Below are 5,575 nucleotides of genomic sequence, written 5' to 3' on the forward strand. Positions count from 1 at the left end.
AAAAACTGAAGGCAGAAAGGAAGATGTCGGTAAGTGAGGAGAAAGATTCACCTCTAAGTCTGTTAGTCAGAGTATCAAGGCAGAATGTTCCTGATGTCCTCTCTGATGAGTTCTACCTACAAGGAAACTGCATGCAAGACAGTTGCCTACGGGGATGGAGGGGCTGACGCCAGTGTTCAACATCTCACAAATTCTCATCCCCACCTGGCAGCACGCAGCTCCTTCCTTGGGCTAGGACTGTGGCTGTCAGGAAGGGAGCTGAGACGCCGGACAGGCGTGGGTGAGACCTCAGCGGAATCTCACAGCAGGACTGTCTGCTCAGAGCACCCTACGGCAGCCTCCAGAACTCTGATCTCAAAGCCAGCTTTTGTTTCCACCCAGCAGTCTCCCAGCCATCTTGGAAACCACTTTGATTTTGTTTTTTCAACATTTATCCACCAAAAAATGTGAGGACCAAGAGGAAAAAGAGTCCTCTCATGAAGTTATTTCCTGCAGAAAATCAGGGTGGGGCCCTGCCCATCCTCCCCAAGCCGCAAGGCTCCCCATAGCAGGTGGGGAAGCATGCAACTAGGAAGCACGAGGCAAATGGTCTCCTGGAAGGCCTGCTGGCTCAGGGCCTGGGTCCCTGCATAAACCAGGGGAGCCTTGCAAGGAGCACGGGTCCCCAAGCCAACTAGAAAGTACTTGCCTCTTCTGCCAAAGTCCAACCACAGCACTGTTGCTAATAGACACTTCCAGCCAGCAGTAGGGTAGACACAGCCCCAGAGTTCGTCTAGTACAGCCTCCATTTACACCTGTGCAGACCTACGCCCAAAGAGGGTCATCAAGCAATCCATTAGGCTGTTCCACAGCAAACAGTAGCTGAATCTACAAACAGAAGCCTGGCGTTGTGCTGAGATTCATGCTTATGGTGGCTTTTGGTGCTCACGGTGAGGGAAGTATTAGTGAGACCCTGGTTTTACATGTGAGGAACCTAAGGCTTAGAGACATTAGGTCACGTGCTTAAAGTCACACAGCTGGAAAGAGTACACAGGGCTCTACTCCAGGTCACTTGACCTGCTGTGCCTGGACTGTTTCTTAACTTGCTCACTAAGACCACACAGCCAAGAATCTCTGTCCTCCAAGCCTGTAGAACCACCTCGATTCCAAGCCCAGCCATCCTAGGTGTGACTTTCCACAACCATTTTCCACACAGAGCCATCACAGATCAGGGCAGTAGGTCAGCCTTCCCTCTGGCCAGTGGATCTTTCTTTTGTTCTTCACTTCTGTGCCCTGTCTTGTCTGTTCCCCGAGCCTGAACTGGCTCTGGGGGTGGCTGCTCCTTCTCCACCATCTGTGGACTCACAGACCATGGTCAGAGTAGGTGCTCTGCTCTTAGCTTCTGTCCCTGACTCCTCACTCGCAGTCCTGGTGGTAACCCTCTATCTGTGTGTTTGTCCGTGTGTTGCCTCCTTCTCCACACATCGACAGCACAGAGCCTGATGCAGAATAGATACTCAATGAAAGGATGCTGGATAAACAAAAGGCTGAAGGAATAGCATGGTCCTTCCTCAAACGTCCGCCAATATCTTTTAACCTTGTCCTTTCATTAATGTCATGTCCGTAGTCAAGGAATTTACCTCAGTCCAAGGGCCTGGTAATGAGATATGTTCATCAGGGTCTCCAACTGTGTGTTATAAACAGACAGTCGCCCCTCAGCATCAGCAGGGCCCTCTGAATTCCCAGGTTCCAGCACGTCCCTCAAATACCCAAATCCACCGGTACTGAAGTCCCTTATGAAAAAGAAATGGCAGTGTTTGCATATTGTCTATGCACACCATCACAAGTACTTCAAGTCTTCTCTAGAATATTTATAATACTGGATACATTATAAATGCTATGCAAATTATTTTTTACTACATTGCTTAAAGAACCATGACAAGAAAAAAAAAGTCCATACTTATTCAGTACAGATGCAATACTTTTCAAGGTTTTTTAGTCTCCAGTTGGTTGACTCAGTAGATGTGGAACTGTCAGGTACAGAGAGACATTTATACATATGGTGTCTATATGGGATTCTATTTGTGATAAAAATGATTTAATTACTTTGATGTATCAGGTGATATATAGATAGATAGATATCCATAAAGAAGATACTGTATATGTTGTTTTGCTATTTTCTTTCCTTATTTAATGACCCATCATGATTATTATGTCATCTGTTGATCAGCCTTGTATTGTTAGCTAAATATATTTTTCAAAAATAAAAATAGAAGTATTCCTTCTTGGTGGGGAATTCAAACAGTCCAGGGATGATAAGCTGGAGCACACAAGCACCGAGCCACTGTTTCCACACCGAGAACCTGGAAGGGTGTGTACAAACATCAGGATGGATGACAGAAGGTGCATGCCAAAATCAGGAGCAGCATGGAGCAGGTGAGGGGCCAAGCTGACCAGGCAGAGAGGAGTGTAGGATGTGGCCAGATGGGAGGGTAAGCAGGGTGAGTGGAGTGGAAAGGCAAGGCCAAGGCTGTGCTAAGCAGAGCCTTGCAATGTAAAGACAAGCTGGAGATGCCCCCGCAGTGGTGGGAGGCCTTGGGAGGGGCGTCTTTGTGCAGAGGAGGAGCACAGGGACCATCTAGCCGTAGCCTGGCAAGCAGTAGCAGAGGCCGCAAGTGAAGCTCACCCCTAGCGGCTTCCTCTTTACCCTCAAAGAAGGTAAAGATTTTTGTACCAGTGGTTCTGCCACCCGGCCTTCCAACAAATGGGCACACTTGCCTGTTTCCAAGTGGCAAGTGTTTATCTGCATCTGGAGTCTCAAAGTTCAAAATAAACTTCCAAACAAAAGGGCCATCCACCCCTCAGCCTGTCTGTGTGCTCGACTAGGAGAGAACCAAGGCTCTGGGCCCCCTGATGATTTGCCCAGCCAGGCTCACAGCCCCACCCTCAGCTTCCTCCCATGTCCTTCCCCTCTGATTGTTGTAGACATCCTCATGGGGACAGCTTTTAAGTTTCCCTTAACCCTTTTCTTCCTATCCTCCCAATAACTATGCAGGAGGAAATGAGATGGATTCCCCAGTGGTAGTTACTTGGGCCTTCTACAGTGGTCCAAGGCCAGGAGTCCCTCCTAAGAGCAAAATTCATTGGTACTTGACTGAGTGTATTATTAAAAACAGCCCTAGGGCCAGGAGATGGTTCAGTAGAATAAGCACTTTCCTGGCAAGCTCAAGGGCCTGAGTTCAATCCCTGTTCTGCCAAAAACAAAACAAAACAAACAAAAAACAGCCCTAGAGTAGAAGAATGGGCACTTTCTTGCAGTTAGACAATCTAAAAGTGCATTTTTATGGCCACCATCCTGTGGAAAAGCCCAACAGGACTCCCTAAGTAGGGGACAACAGAATTGTCATTGAGAGTAACTATAACGCCCAGTGTTACTGATTAGCAAACACCAACTCATCATTTACCATGCACTGCACTAAATATTTTAACAGGCACAACAATCCTAAAGTAAGTGCTGTTATTATACCAATTTTACAGATCAAGAATTGAAGACTTGGGGCTGGTGAGATGGCTCAGTGGTCTAAAGCACCTACTTAGAACAAGCTTAGGAGAGCACAGGGACCGGGGTTCAATCCCCCAGCACCACATGCCAGCCAGCCCCGCCCCCAGGTGGGCTGAGCTGGACACACACACACAAATAAATAAATAAAATAAATTAAAAAAAAAAGAATTGAAGACTTATAGAGGGGCCTAGTATTTTGTCCAAGGTTATGCAGCTAGTAAGTGGTGCGCGGAGCTGGGTTTCAAAATTAACCAGGCTAGTGACAGTACCTGAGCCACCACTGTTTACCTAATTCCTGTTTTGCTTAGTTGATTGTTGAGTGATTAGATATATCAATGAATATGATCTTTTTTTTTACTACATCCTATAATAGGAAAAGTTTTGAGCACTGAGACTGTGGCTGATAAAAATATTCATGAAATAGTGTTGTTAATTTTATATAACTGGTTGATCTGAATTTTCTCCCAGAAAAAAGTATCTTTTCTCCAAATATTAGAACCTAGAAAGATATCTACAACTTGGGAACTGAATAAGGAATCCCAGTATGAATGTGTAGGGACATCTAGGGAAAGCTTTGGGAATAATTTCAATATTCATTGATTACTTATTGCTTCCAAAGCTACTCTGGGTCTCTGCCATTTTCAGTGGCAATGACTGGCCTACAAATCAAGTGCCTGGGATACCTGCTTAAAATACTAAGTAAGGGACTCCAAGGTCTAGCTATCTCTCAAGGGTCTGCTATACTTATAAAAACTTTGAGGACAATTTTGAGGAGATTAGGCCTATTTTTATCCCCATCCATTAGGGGAAAAAAATAATAATCCTAATTTTAAGTTGAAATGTGTTTCAACTGTACTGATCCTTTGACGCATCAAGATCCTTTGATTTTTGTCGTGTCTTGGGGACATACATCATACCAATTTTTTCACCCTGTGTATGTTAGAACCATTTTATTTAATTAAGAGGTATGTTCTTTCTCCAGCTTTAAGAGGGTGGTTACCTCTGCTTACCCGCACGCCCGAGGCTCTATACTGTGAGTCTCACAGGACGCTGAGCTAGGCATGAGATCTGGTCCAAGTCAATCTCAAGACACTGCCTTGTGTAACAACGCAGACAGCACAGCACGGCCTCTCTGGCCCACTGTTTCTTTGTCCATGCGTGGGTATTTACAGCTCTCTGCTTCCACAATACTCTCATTAAGTCATTCTAGGGACAAAGCTTGTGTATTATCCCAACCTTGTTTTTCAACACTCAAATGTCATGCTTCCCTGACCATGGATTAGACTCAGGAGGTGACAAAGTCAGTAATCACAAGAAGGTAAAGAACCCCACCCTATGTTGGTCACTTGTAACCAAACATTCAGAAAGCAAATGTCTATAATACACACCTTTAAGACCTAATTATCAAAAAATAGTAATTTGAGGGAAGCGCTAGGTGGCCGTAAGATCTGAGGTGGACCCGGAGGTGAGTCACTAAGCCGCAGGCTTGCTGTTTTCCTCAGATGAGGAGTGGGCCGGGGAGGAGGTGCCCTCTGAGGGCTGCGCCATGTAGGGCTGGAAAAGATACGGGTCACTCTGCGCCTGCCACAGCGTTAGGCCCTGGGCTGGGCACAGGGGGCAGGTGGGAACTGTGCCGGCAACACCAGGCCTTTCATGGAGTTAAAATTTTGGTGAGGAAAAGAGGAGACAAGGGGCATGAAGAGAATACGTGAGGGAAGTGGTTAGAAGGCGGAGGAGAGCCCAGGTCGCACCCGCTGGCCCAGCCCGCCCGCCACAGTCCAGGGACCTGCTCTGCCCCAGGAGGCCTGGGCTGGGACTTGCCCTCCCACAGAGCCAACCTTTCCTCCCCGCCCCTCCCAGCCGCAACTTTCTCGCCTCTCGCTGTCCCGCACGGACGCCCAAGTCCCCCGGGGCGCACAGGCGCCCCAGCACCCCTCGGCGGCCCTAGCCCCCCGGGGCCCCTTCCATCCCCCACCCCCGGGACCCAGGCGGCAGCCCGGCGGGGCGGGGCCTCGGACCGCGCCCGCGCGTCCA

The sequence above is a fragment of the Octodon degus genome, unplaced genomic scaffold (assembly GCF_000260255.1).
Source record: "Octodon degus isolate 3935 unplaced genomic scaffold, OctDeg1.0 scaffold00040, whole genome shotgun sequence".
Taxonomy (NCBI): domain Eukaryota; kingdom Metazoa; phylum Chordata; class Mammalia; order Rodentia; family Octodontidae; genus Octodon; species Octodon degus.